Source organism: Mandrillus leucophaeus, unplaced genomic scaffold, assembly GCF_000951045.1.
Source record: "Mandrillus leucophaeus isolate KB7577 unplaced genomic scaffold, Mleu.le_1.0 Scaffold284, whole genome shotgun sequence".
NCBI classification, from domain to species: Eukaryota; Metazoa; Chordata; class Mammalia; order Primates; family Cercopithecidae; genus Mandrillus; species Mandrillus leucophaeus.
Genome location: NW_012102965.1, coordinates 1274535 through 1289389, shown reverse-complemented (window position 1 = coordinate 1289389; position 14855 = coordinate 1274535). Strand labels below are relative to the sequence as shown.

General features: G+C 40.9%; 1 protein-coding gene and 1 pseudogene across 1 annotated transcript in view; both read left to right on the top strand.

Annotated features, from left to right (window-relative positions):
* RSBN1L (round spermatid basic protein 1-like) overlaps positions 1-14855 on the top strand; it is a 114136-nt gene that overhangs the window by 36135 nt on the left and 63146 nt on the right. The gene's annotated exons all lie outside the window — the stretch shown is intronic.
* The window catches only part of LOC105543521, a 12732-nt pseudogene continuing 1667 nt past the window's right edge, over positions 3791-14855 (top strand).

The following is a 14855-nucleotide window of genomic DNA, read 5'->3' as shown; positions in this document are numbered from 1 at the left end:
GGGGGGTCTCACCATGTTGGCCAGGAAGGTCTCGAACTCCTAGCCTCCAGTGATCATGCCTGCGGTAGCCTCTCAAAGTGCTGGAATTACAGGCATGAGACACTGTGCCTGGCCCTAGCAGTGGAATTGTTGGGCTGTTAGGTGTAAGTGGGCTGTTAAGTATGTTTAAGTTCACAAGAAACTGCCAAACTGTTTTCCAAAGTAGTTATATTTTTCATTTCTCCCAACTCTGTTTTTGCCTTATTCAGACCTCCCCTCAAGAAAGACTCCCAACTCTTGATATTGCCAGTTTAAAAATCTTCAGCCATTCTAGTAGATGCATAGTAGTAGTTCATTGTGGTTTTAATTTGCATTACGCTAATGAAGAGTGATTTTGAGCATCTTTTCACGTGCTTGTTTTCTATATATATTTCTTTGATGAGTTGTCTGTTCAAAGTGTCTGTTACTGGGTTGTTTTCTTATTATCAAATTGTGAAAGTTGTTTACATATTCTGGGTACAAGTCCTTTATCAGATACATGTTTTGCAAATGTTTTCTACCATTCTCTGTCTTTTCATTCTCTTAATACTGTCTGTCACAGTTTTTCACAGCAGAACTTTATAAATTAATGAAGCCCACTTTATACTGTTATTTCTTTTATGGTTTGCATCTTTTGTTTCTTAACTTCAAAAGCTTTTCCTAACCCTAGATCACAGGATTTTCTCTCAGATTTTCTCTAGGCATTTTATAGGTTTAGGTTTTATATTTAGGTCTGCAATGCATTTTGAAAACTTCCGTCTATAAGGTTTGGGTCAAGATTCCCTTTGTTTTTCTCTCTCTCTTTTTTTTTTTTTTTTTTGGACATAGTCTCTCACTTTGTCACCCATACTGTGGAGTGTAGTGGTGTGACCATGGCTCACTGCAGTCTTGAACTCTTGGGCCCACATGATCCTCCCTCCTCTTACTCTTCGTGTGTTCTTGTGACTATTGTTATTGTAGTATTTTTGTCACTCTGTGTTACTGGGTGCTTTTGTGATAAAATTCTATTTATATTTAATAATAATGGCTATATTTGTCCAGTGCTTAAAATTAGGTATTGCACATAGTGTTGGAAACAGTGCATGTGTTGCCTGTTATAAAAATTGTGAAAGAACGGGCGTGGTGGCTCACGCCTATAATTCCAGCACTTTGGGAGGCCGAGGTGGGTGGATCACCTGAGTTTGGGAGTTGAAGACCAGACTGACCAACATGGAGAAACCCTGGGTCTACTAAAAATACAAAATTAGCTGGGTGTGGTGCTGCATGCCTGTAATCCCAGCTACTCGGGAGGCTGAGGCAGGAGAATCGCTTGAACCTGGGAGGCAGAGGTTGCAGTGAGCCGAGATTGTGCCATTGCACTCCACCCTGGGCAACAAGAGTGAAACTCCGTTTAAAAAAAAAAAAAAATTGTAAAAGACAAGTGTTATTATCTATACAGATGAGACTACTGGGGCACAACATGGTTAAGTAACTTGCTTTGTGTCACTTGATCAGTTATTGGCAGAGCTAGAATTTGAGCTTAATATGTGTAATTATAAAGCCTGAATTATTTCCGTTATATCACAATACATTTAGGCTTTCTTTCTTTCCTTTCTTTCTTTTCTTTCTTCCTTTCTTTTCTTTTTTCTTTCTTTCTTTCCTTTTCTTTTTTTTTCTTTCTTTCTTTGTCTCTCTTTCTCTCTCTCTTTCTCTCTTCCTCTCTCTCTTTCTCTCTTCCTTTCTTTTCTTCCTTTCCTTCCTTTCCTTTCTTTCCTTTCTTTGTTTCTTTCTTACAGAGTCTCACTCTGTCAAACAGGCTGGAGTGCAGTGGTGTGATACTGGCTCACTGCAACATTAGTCTCCCAGGTTCAAGTGATTCTCATCCCTCAGACTCCCGAGTAACTGGAATTACAGGCATGGGCCACCATGCCCGGCTACATTTTGTATTTTTAGTAGAGATGGGGTTTCACCATTTTGGTGGAATGACCTCAAGTGATCTGTCTTCCTGCCTTGGCCTCCCAAAGTGCTGGGATTACAGGGTGAGCCGCTGTGCCCAGCCTGCTGCTTTCTTTCTTATGTGGATTTAAAAAACACTTATTTATGGCCTGCTTTGTGCTTGGGTGGGGGTGGAAGAAGGGGAGATACAAAGAGGAGAACTTTATATTTCTTGCCTTGAGATAATTTTTAATTTTATTAGAGAAATAGCTGCAATGTAAAATACACTGCTTATTGTTGGTAATTTTTTCCCTGCATATTGCTTTTTTATTTGTCTTCTATGATTGCCTTCAAGTGCTTATCAATAGTAATTTGTTTCTTTTTACTTAAATCCTTTTGCCCCCTGGAAACTTCATTCACATTGAGCATCACTTATATGCAAAGCACCATTCTAGGTTCTACAGAAGGTAGCAAAGAAGAGCAAGATACGATAATTGCAAAGGAGCTTAGAAAACAGGAGGGCAGATTGAGCAGTTATAGAAAAAATCAGAATTCAAATTATAAAAGAGGGAGGAGGAGGATATGGTCATTTGTGGTTGTGGGCATCAAAGAGTGCTTAGTGGAGGAAGCTAAATTTCACCTAGATCTTACAGGATGTGTAGGATTTTGGTAGGTGGAATTGGGATGGGCAATGACATTTTAGCTAAGGGATATTAGTAAAAATTATTAGAGTAAAATATTTGAATAATGATGAATCAAGTAATCTGGAATCTTGTTATATATGTGAGTGAACAGTTGAAGAAAAGGCAAAAAGAAGGTGAGTCTTAACTGAAGATTCTTGAATGACATATTGTGGGAGTTTTCTGTTTTTAGATAGGCAGAGGTAAGCTGGTTTGTTTGTTCATTCATTTTAAGCAGAAGAGAGTGACGTGGTAAACTATATATTGAAGGAACCTTTTTTGGTCACTGTGCTTACTTGGTGGAAAGGAAAGGAACTATAGGTGTGGAAACCCTTTCTTTCAAAAGCTAGTGAGAATACAGTAGGTGGTGACTATGGAAAGGGAAAAAAGGACGGAAATATTTTAACAGAAGGATAAACTGAACTGGTCAAGTGATTTAGTGTTGGGGAAAATTGAAGAAGGAAGTATTGGTGTTACTGAAAATTTTTTGTATTTGGATGTTGGATGAGGATGTGCCATTAACAGAGAATTGGAAGGAGAACTTCAACTGTTTTATATTAGAAAGATGATATTTTGGTGTTAAATATTCCTTATGTAGATGAAGATGTGGAGTTTGGCAGAGAGGTTGGGTTGGGAGATTTATTTGGAGATTAATTTGCCATGAGGTTATAGTTTACATCATGTGAGTACATTTTTAGAGGCAGCGTAGAGACAAGAGAAGAATGCATAGGAGAGATCCTAGCTAAATGTCCCGGTTTGGATGGTAGGATTATGAGAATGAGGGAGTAGTCAGGTAGGATAGTACAGTTTCAGTGAAACTTGAGAAATTTTGAGAAGGAATCAATACTGTTATATTGCAATGAGGTCCACAGAAAAAGGGCTGAGAAGCCACTGGACTTGTTAGCTTTGATTAGCTGTGTTAGGGAGGGGCTGTGATAAATCACTTCTTTCCCATTTACTGTTTGTGAAGTCCTTTCTCTTCTTTTTACTGTATCCTTCATCTCCTTCAATTTTTATTTTTGCTTATGTAATTCTAATCATTTTGTAGTGTAACTACTTTTCCTTCTGCTTCCCCATTTAAGTTCTGTACATTTCTCCTCTTCTGCCGCTGCTTGTTCTCTCATCCATTTCTAGCCATATATTATTCCTGGAAGGATATAGGAGAGGGAAGCGGAGGAATGTCGTTGTTGCTCAGTTCAATTGATTTCATGGACTGCATTATTATGGTATGAATTATGGCTCATATTCAGGGCAGGCAAAACTGATAGTGTGAAGTCTATTTGATATTTGTGCAGCAACAATATATTGTGACTGAAAGCTGTAGTATGAAATTCTGACATTTTCTTCTTTCTCTCTTTTTTTTTTTTTTGAGATGAACTTTCGCTTTGTTACCCAGGCTGGAGTACAGTGGTGCGATCTCGGCTTACCACAACCTCCGCCCCCTGGTTCAATCAGTTCTCACGTCTCAGCCTTCTGAGTAGCTGGGATTACAGGCGTGCGCCACCTCACCTGGCTAATTTTGTATTTTTAGTAGAGATGGGGTTTCACTATGTTGGCCAGGCTGGTCTCGAGTTTCTGACCTCAAGTGATCCACGCGGCTTGGCCTCCCAAAGTGCTGGGATTACAGGCATGAGCCACTTGCCCGGCCGACATTTCTTAAGAACTTCCAGTGTGGATTTTTATGACACTGTAATTTCTAAAAAATGAATATAAAGGATATCCTGTACATCAAAATTTGTGGTTTGAAGAGTAAAAGCATGGCTTCTTTTTCTTTTTTTTTTTTTTTGAGACAGAGTCTCTCTCTGTAGCCCAGGCTGGAGTGCTGTGGCCGGATCTCAGCTCACTGCAAGCTCCGCCTCCCGGGTTCCCGCCATTCTCCTGCCTCAGCCTCCCGAGTAGCTGGGACTACAAGCGCCCGCCACCTCGCCCGGCTAGTTTTTTGTATTTTTTAATAGAGACAGGGTTTCACCGTGTTAGCCAGGATGATCTCGATCTCCTGACCTCGTGATCCACCTGTCTTGGCCTCCCAAAGTGCTGCGATTACAGGGATATCCTGTACATCAAAATTTGTGGTTTGAAGAGTAAAAGCATGGCTTCTTTTTCTTTTTTTTTTTTTTTGAGACAGAGTCTCTCTCTGTAGCCCAGGCTGGAGTGCTGTGGCCGGATCTCAGCTCACTGCAAGCTCCGCCTCCTGGCTTCATGCCATTCTCCTGCCTCAGCCTCCCGAGTAGCTGGGACTACAGGCGCCCGCCACCACGCCTGGCTAATTTTTTGTATTTTTAGTAGAGACAGCGTTTCACCGTGTTAGCCAGGATGGTCTCGATCTCCTGACCTCGTGATCCACCTGTCTTGGCCTCCCAAAGTGCTGCGATTACAGGCGTGAGCCACTGTGCCCAGCCACTAATTTTAATTTTTTGAGATAAGGTCTCACTCTTTGCCCAGACTGGAGTGCAGTGGCATGATCACAGCTCACTGCAGCCGTCACCTGCTGGGTTTAAGCGATCCTCCTACTTCAGCCTCCCAAGTAGCTGGGACTGCAGGCATGTACCACCACGCCCAGTTAATTAAAAAAAATTTTTTTTGGCTGGGCGTGGTGGCTCACACCTGTAATCCTAGCACTTTGGGAGGCCGAGGTGGGAGGATCATGAGGTCAGGAGTTCAAGACCAGCCTGGCTAACATGGTGAAACCCAATCTCTACTGAAAATACAAAAATTAGCTGGACATGGTGGTGTGTGCCTGTAATCCCAGCTACTTGGGAAGCTCAGGCAAGAGAATCACTTTAACCTGGGAGGCGGAGGTTGCTAAGATCGTGCCACTGCACTCCAGGCTGGGACACAAGTGTGAAACTCTGTCTCAAAAAAAAGAACTTTTTTTTTTTTTTTTGGGAACAGGGTCTCTCTGTGTTGCCCATGCTGGTCTTGAATATCTGGGCTCAAGCTGTCCTCCCACCTTGGCCTCCCAAAGTGCTAGGATTACAGGCATGAGCCTCTGTGCCGGCCCATAATTATTTCTAATTTTCTCCTTTTTTTCTCTTGATTAACTATAACATAACATTGAGATAACGTATATCAAGTGAGGTAGAACAGCACTTGAACAGTTTTAATGGAGGGAGACCTTTGGAAACATTTTTTAAATGTGTTTATGTGAATACATATTATGTTATATATTCAGTGTTTTACTTTGAAATGTTTTTTTTCTTGTGTCTGCTAATATACTGTGAGTGATTCTAAATCTTTAAAAAAGTATATATCTGAACATAATTATCAGTTCTTTTGGGAAGGAGATTTAGGTTACCAACTTGATTATACAAATAATACATAATATATGAATCCTTTTCTTTTTCTTTTTTTTTTTTTTTTTTTGAGAGTCTCGCTCTGTCATCCAGGCAGGAGTACAGTGTTGCGATCTCGGTTCACTGCAACCCCTGCCTCCTGGGTTCAAGTGATTCTCCTGCCTCAGCCTCTGAGTAGCTGGGATTACACATGTGCATCACCACGCCCAGCTAATTTTTGTATTTTTAGTAGAGATGAGTTTTCACCATGTTGGCCAGGCTGGTCTCGAACTCCCGACTTCAGATGATCCACCCGCCTTGGCCTCCCAAAGTGCTGGGATTACAGGCATGGGCCACTGTGCCTGGCCATGAATCCCTTTCTATTGTAGAAGTTTCAGATAATTTAGGAAGTAAATAAAATAAAACCCAGAAGTTTCTTGTCTTTCTTCGCTAGGGATAAGCCCCCCATTTTTTTTTTTTTTTTTTTTTTTGAGACGGAGTTTCGCTCTTGTGGCCCAAGCTGGAGTGCAGTGACGCAATCTCGGCTCACTGCAACCTCCGCCTCCTGGGTCCAATTGATTCTCCTGTCCCAGCCTCCCGAGTAGCTGGGATTATAGGTGCGCACCACCACGCCTGGCTAATTTTTTGTATTTTTAGTACAAACGGAGTTTCACCATCTTGGCCAGGCTGTTCTTGGACTCCCGACCTCCGGTGATCCACCCACCTTCGCCTCCCAGAGTGCTGGGATTACAGGTGTGAGCCACTGCGCCCGGCCATGAATCCCTTTCTGTTGTAGAAGTTTCAAATAATTTAGGAAGTAAATGAAATAAAAACTAGAAGTTCCTTTTCTTTCTTCCCTAGGGATAAGCCCCCCAGCTTTTTTTCTTTTTTTTTTTTTTGAGATGGAGTTTCACTCTTGTGGCCCAAGTTGGAGTGTAGTGATGCAGTCTCGGCTCACTGCAACCTCTGCCACCTGGGTCCAACTGATTCTCCTGCTTCAGCCTCCCGAGTAGCTGGGATTATAGGCATGCACCACCATGCATGGCTAAGTTTTTTTTGTGTTTTTAGTATAAACGGAGTTGCACCATTTTGGCCAGGCTGGTCTTGAACTCCTGATCTCAGGTGATCTACCTGCCTCGGCCTCCCAAAGTGCTGGGATTACAGGCGTGAGCCATCATGCCCGGCCAGGGGTAAGCCCTTTTAAGTGTTTGTTCTTTCACATCTTTTTCTGTGCATTTACACATGTACATATATAAACACACACACAGAAGAGATTATACAATTTACTTATGTTATGTTATGTTATGTTATGTTATGTTATGTTATGTTATGAAATGGAGTTTTGCCCTTGTTGCCCAGGCTGGAGTGCAATGGCGCGATCTTGGCTTACTGCAACCTCTGCCTCCTGAGTTAAAGCGATTCTCCTGCCTCAGCCTCCCAAGTAGCTGGGATTACAGGCATATACCACCATCCCCGGCTTATTTTATATTTTTAGTGGAGTCAGGGTTTCTCCATGTTGGTCAGGTTGGTCACGAACTCCTGACCTCAGGTGATCCACCTGCCTTGGCCTCCCAAAGTGCTGGGATTAACAGGCATGAGCCACTGTGCCTGGCCAAGATTATGTAGTTTATTTTTAAAAACCTAAATATACTATCTATATGCCTTTTTCTGTAAACCTCCTTTTTTTTTAGTTAACAATGTGTCTTAGAGTGCTTCTGTTAATATATTGTTAAATTTATACACACATACATATACCTGTGTATCTCTGTATTTCTAGTTAAGTTTTGCCTTTATAAGTTTTTTAGTAAGCATTTCATTTCAGAGTAGTTTCAGATTTACAGAAAAGTTGCAAAGGTAGTACAGAATTCCCATATACCATTATTAACATCTTACATTTATTTAGCACATTTATCATAGTTAATGAAACAGTAGTGATGCATTATTATTAACTAAAGTCCATACTTTATTCAGAATTTCCTTAGTATTTTGTCTTGTATCCTTTTTCTGTTCAAGGATCCCATCCAGGATACTATATTATATTTAATCATCATGTCTCCTTAGACTCCTTTTGGCTGAGACAGTATCTCAGACTTCCATCGCTTTTGATGACCTTGATTGTTTGAGGTGTACCAGTTAGGTATTTTGTGGAACGTCTCCCAACTGGGATTTGTCTGATGTTGTTCTTGTGATTAGATTGGAGTTTAGGGTTTTGGGGAGGAAGACAATAACTATAAATTTTAAAGATAAAATTTAATTTAAAAATAGTGAAAAATTTATAGTAAGAAGTGTCCCTCCTCAGCTAGTTTAGTTTCCCATCTGCTTTTTTTTTTTTTTTTTGAGACAGAGTCTCGCTCTGTCACCCAGGCTGGAGTGCAGTGGCCGGTCTAGGCTCACCGCAACTTCCGCCTCTCGGGTTCAAGCGATTCTCTTGCCTCAGCTTCTAGGCGCATGCCACCACGCCCAGCTAATTTTTTCGTTTGTTTGTTTGTTTTCTTTGAGACAGTCTCGCTCTTGTTGCCCAGGTTGGAGTGCAGTAGTGCGATCTCGTCTCACTGCATCCTCCGCATTCCTGGGTTCAAGTGATTCTCCCGCCTTGGCCTCCCAAAATGCTGGGATTACAGGCGTGAGCCACTGCGCCTGGGCTAATTTTTGTATTTGTAATACAGATGAGGTTTCACCATGTTGGCCAGGATGGTCTCAATCTCTTGACTTCTTGATCCGCCCGCCTCGGCCTCCCAAAGTGGTGGGATTACAGGCGTGAGCCGCCGTGCCTGGCCATCATCTTTTTTTTTTTTTTTTTTTTGAGACGGAGTTTCACTCTTGTTGCCCAGGCTGGAGTGCAGGGGCGCTCTCTCGGCTTACTGCAACCTCCGCCTCCTGGATTCAAGCGATTCTTCTGCCTCAGCCTCCTGAGTAGCTGGGATTACAGACATGTGCCACCACGTCCAGCTAGTTTTATATTTTTAGTAGAGACGGGGTTTCTCCATATTGGTGAGGCTGCTCTCGAACTCCAGACCTCAGGTGATCTGTCGTGCCTCAGCCTCCCAAAGTGCTGGGATTACAGGCGTGAGCCATCACACTCAGTCCCCCGTCTGCTTTTAATTCCAAATTTCTGAATAAAATGCTCATACTACTTTTCTTTAGTTAGACATGTAGTACATTCTTGTTATGTTAGATGAGAATTACCACTTTATTTATTTATTTTTATTTTTAGTATTATTTTTCAAGACAGACTTGCTTTGTCACCCAGGTTAGAGTGCAGTGGCTCAGTTAGTAGCAGCGATTACAGGCCTGTGCCACCATGCTAAGCTAATTAAAAAACAGATTTTTTTTTTTTCCTGTAGAGACAAGGCCTCACTTTTTTCCCAGACTGGTCTTGCCCTTCTGGCATCAAGTAAACCTCCTGCCTCAGCCTCCCCGAGTGTTTGGATTACAGGTGTAAGCTACTGAGCCTGGCCAGAATGACCACTTTTATAACCTAGCTTCTTTCCTTTTTAATAATTCCACATACCTTAGTTAAAACAATAATCAGTGCTTATAATGACTCTGCAAATGCTGTTTAATGCAGATCAGGGAGAGATCCTTTTTATATGGCTTTCTTCATTTTTGTGTAGTTAAAAATTGCCTCTCTTTTTCATTTACTTATGTATCCGTTGCTTCATTTTCTACTCTATTCTCTGTGTTCTGTGATAAGAGATAATTTGCCAGGTCCCCCTTTGTTTCTGGAGGTCTTGTTTTTAAGTGCTCCATTCTTGTACTTCAGCCTGAACTAGTTATCTGCTGAGCCATCTGCACAGTGTTTATTTTAATACATTCTCATCTGTTCTTTTATGCTGGGTCCCCCGATCTCACATCGTCTTCCTTTGTTTACTACTCCTTAATTTACTTGAGCACACCCTCAAATAACTTCCTGTGACAGCATGCATGTGTGGTAATTTTTAAAAAATTTTTGCTTGTCTGAATATGCCTTCCTGCATACTTGATTGATAGTTTGGCAGATTATAAAATTGTAGATTAAAAATTATTTTCACTTGCCAATTTTGAAGGCATTGCTGCATTACTTTCTAGCATCTGTGTACTGTTACTGTTGAAGAGTTCATTTCCATAGTTACCTGATCTTTTATGTGATCTGTGTATTTTTTCCTTTCCTCTAGAGGGTTTTAGGATCTTTTATTTATCCCAGTATACTGAAATTTCATAATTGTGTGTATAGTGTGTGTGTGAGGAGGGGACCACGGTGGTGGATTCCATTCTTTGTACTCATCCTTTATGAAAACTTTCGTTTGGGAGACTGATCTTTTTTGGGAAGATTTATTGTATTATTTATTTGATATTTTTCTTCCCTATAAAATTCTGAACTACTCCCCGCTCCCCCGCCGAAATTTCAGTTAATTTGATATTGGATCTCCTGAACAGATCCTTTTAGGTCACCTTATTTTGCTGTTTTCTGGTTTTTTTGCCTTTTGTTCAGGTTTTTGGGAGATTATCTCGCCTTTATATTCTAACATGTTAATTAAGTTTTTCAGTTTTGCTATTATATTTTTAATTTTCCATATCTCCTTTCTAAATTTAATTCAGTTTAAGCGTTTTAGGAAAGTACAGTCAGCTTGTTTTTAGGTACGTCCTTTGCCTTACCTGGGATGCCTGAGTCTTGAAGCCTATTTAGTTTCTTCAAAAATGGAAGTCCAGTGTTTTCCTTAAGGGATGAGAGTGAAATAATCTCAACTATTTGGTGTGGGAGGACTGGGAAGTTTAACTCTTCTTTTTATAAACTTTGAGTCAGTTTTCCTTAAGATAGCTATATGTGTGTTTGCGTGTGTGTGTGTGTGTGTGTGTATATATATGTGCAAACATATATGCATACATGTTATATGTGCATTTATGTGTATATACATGTATTCACACACATGTATATATGATAGTCTTGGGATCCTTTTATAGATTTTGACTCTTACTTTAAACATTAATGACTTCATAATTTTTCATTGTATGAGTATACCCAACTTTAATCAGTTCTCCATAATTAAAATTTAAGTTATTGGCCAGGTGTGATGGCTCATATCTGTAATTCCAGCACTTTGGGACACGGAGGTGGACAGAGTTCGAGACCAGTCAGGGCAACATGGTGAAACCCCGTCTCTACAAAAAATATAAAAAACTAGCCTGGTATGGTGGCATGTGCCTGTGCTTCCAGCTACTTGGGAAACTGAGGTGGGAGGATCACTTGAGTTGGGCAAGTCAAGACTGCACCGAGCCATATTCGTGCCACTGTACTCCAGCCTGGGTGACAGAGTGAGACCCTGTCTCAAAAACAAAATTTTTTTTAAAAAGTTATTTTCAGTTACTATTGTAAATAATGGGGAATGAGGACACTTGTATAGCTAGCTGGTACAGTTGGCCGTCTTCATCTGTGGGTTCTGCATCTGTGTATTCAACCAACCATAGATCAAAAGTATTTGGAAAAAAGCAATGAAAAATAACAATACAACAATAAAAATGATATAAATTAAACAATGCAGTCTAACAATTATTTACATCGTATTTACATTATATTAGGTTTTATAAGTAATCTAGAGATGATTTAAAGTGTGTGGGAGAATGTGCATAGGTTGTATATGCAAATACTATGTAATTTTATATAAGTGACTTGAGCATCCACAAATTTTGGTGCGTGGATTTAGGTATTTATGGGGGTGTCCTGGAACTAATCCCCCATGGATGATGGGCAACTGTATTTGTGCAGGTTTGCCTCCTTTTTATTAAATTCTAGCAGCGGAATTATGGAATCAAAGGACTGATTTCTTTTAATGTTTGTTCTACATATTGTTAAATTGCCCTCCAATAAGACTGTCTTTACACTCATTGTGTAGAAGTACCTATTTCACTTTACCTTTGCCAGCAATCGTTATTCTTTCTTTTTTTTTTTTTTTTAAATAGTCAATTTGATAGGTGAAAAGTGGTTTCCTACTGCTCTGATTTGTATCTCTTTGAATACTACTGGTAAAGTTGAAATTTTTTCCATTTTTTTTTTTTTAACATTAGCATTCTGTGAAACTTGCTGTTTTATGTCCTTTGTTCCTTTATTTTTCAATTTTTAAAATTTAATTTTTAAAGTTTTTTTGGTATTGTAAAAGCTCTTTTTTTGTTTAAACAAAGCTCTACAGATGGTGAAGATGTGGAGAAAGGGAACCCTTGTACACTATTAGGAATGTAAATTAGTACAGCTTCTATGGAAAACAATATAGCGATTCCTCAGAAAATTAAAAATAGAACTACCGTGTGATCTAGCAATCCTACTGCTGAGTATATACTCAAAAGAAAGGAAATTACTACGCTCCCATGTTCATTGCAGCATTATTCACAATAGCCAATATACGGAGTCAAGCTAAGTTTCCGTTAAGAGATGCATGGATAAATGAAATGTTGATATATATACACTGTGGATATATTATTCAGCCTTAAGAAAGAAGGAAATCCACCAAGCAGGAACCCACATCCAGAAACAGAGCACTTTGCTCTTCCCTCAGACTGAATGGAGACCAGAAACCAGATGTTTATGCCCAAGAAAAGTAGGATTTCATTCAGCACTTCTCCCGGATTGTCAGGGTGCTGACTGAGAATGAGATGGGGCACCCAGAGATAGGAGTGCTATTGCCCGACTCGAGGAGGTCCTGGAGTACAGTGCCATTGGAGGCAAGTATCACCAGGGTTTAATGGTGGTGGTAGCATTCCAGGAGCTGGTAGAGCCAGGGAAACAGGATGCTGATAGTCTTGAGTGGGCCCTGACTGTGAGCTGGTGTGTGGAACTACTGCAAGCACTCTTCTGGTGTCAGATGACATCATGGATTCATCCTCACTCACCTGCCAGGGGCAGATCGGCTGGTATCAGAAGCCAGGCATAGATTTGGATGCCACCAATGATGCTGTGCTTCTGGAAGCATGTATCTACCGCCTGCTGTGTCTACCACAATTTCAGTTAGGAGAAATAAGTTCAACAGAGATACATGCTTTGTTGCCTGGAGCAGCCCTATTACCTGAACCTGATCAAGCTCTTCCTGCAGAGTTTCTGTCAGACTGAGATTGGGCAGACTCTGGACCTTATCACAGCCCCCCCGCCCCGCCAGGGCAGGGTGGATCTTGGCAGATTCACTGAAAAGAGGTACAAATCTATTGTCAAGTACAATTGATTGCTGTAGTTGCAGTCATGTATATGGTGGACATTGATGGCAAGAAGGAACACACCAATGCCAGGAAGATCCTGCTGGAGATGGGAGAGTTCTTTCAGATTCGAGATGATTACCTTGACCTCTTTGGGGACCCCAGTGTGACTGGCAGAGTTGACACTGACATCCAGGACAACAAGTGCAGCTGGCTGATGGTTTAGTGTCTGCAACAGGCCACTCCAGAACAGTTACCAGATCCTGAAGGAGAATTACGGGAGAAGGAGGCCAAGAAGGTGGACCTGGTGAAGGCACTATATGAGGAGCTGGATCTACCAGCTGTGTTCTTGCAGTCTGAGGAAGACAGAGCCACCTTATGGGTCTCGTGGCAGTACACGGTGCCCCTAACCCCAGCTATCTTCCAGGGACTAACACACAAAATCTGTGAGCGGAAGAAGTGGCCTATAGACTGCAAGGGCAGGGAGAGGAGGCTCTCAGTAAATTATTGTGTAACCTTAAAAAACAAAAACAAAAAGACAAAAACAAGGAAATCCTGTCATTTCATTTGCAACAACATGGATGAATCTGGAGGATATTGTACAAAATGAAATAAACTAGACACAGAAAGACAAATGTCTTATGATCTCATTTATATGTGAGGTATAAATGAGTCAAACTCATAGAAAAAGTGTAAAATGGTGGTTACCGGATGCTGGGGGATTGGGGAGACGTTCAAAGGATACACAATTTCAGTTAGGAGAAATAAGTTCAAGAGATCTATTGTATATCATGGTGACTACAGTTAATACGTTATAGATGTGAAAATTGCTAAGTAGATTTTAAGTGTTCTCACCACACACAAAAAGATAAGTATGCAAAAATTTTCTTCTATTCTGTAGGTTGCCTGTTCACTATGATGGTAGTTTCTTTTGCTGTGCAGAAGCTCTTTAGTTTAATTAGATCCCTTTTGTCAGTTTTGGCTTTTGTTGCCATTGCTTTTGGTGTTTTCGACATGAAGCCCATGCCTAGGGTTTTTATGGTTGTAGGTCTAACATTTAAGTCTTTAATCCATCTTGAATTAATTTTTTTTTTTTCGAGACGGAGTCTCGCTCTGTCGCCTAGGCTGGAGTGCAGTGGCGCCATCTCCGCTCACTGCAAGCTTCACCTCCTGGGTTCACGCCATTCTCCAGCCTCAGCCTCCTGAGTAGCTGGGACTACAGGCGCCCGCCACCACGCCCGATTAATTTTTTGTATTTTTAGTAGAGATGGGGTTTCACCATGTCGATCAGGATGGTCTCTATCTCCTGGCCTCGTGATCTGCCCGTCTCGGCCTCCCAAAGTGCTGGGATTACAGGTGTGAGCCACTGCCCTGGCTTGAATTAATTTTTATATAAGGCATAAGGAAGGGATCCAGTTTCAGCTTTCTACATATGGCTAGCCAGTTTTCCCAGCAGCATTTGTTAAATAGGGAATCCTTTCCCCATTGCTTGTTTTTGTCAGGTTTGTCAAAGATCAGATAGTTGTAGATGTGTGGTATTATTTCTGAGGCCTCTGTTGTGTTCCTTTGGTCTACATCTCTGTTTTGGCACCAGTACCATGCTGTTTTGGTTACTGTATGCTTTGTAGTATAGTTTGAAGTCAGGTAGTGTGATGCCTCCAGCTTTGTTCCTTTGGCTTAGGATTGACTTGGCAATGCGGGCTGTTTTTTGGTTCCAAATGAACTTTAAAGTAGTTTTTTCCAATTCTGTGAAGAAAGTCATTGGTAGCTTGATGGAGATGGCATTGAATCTATAAATTACCTTGGGCAGTAT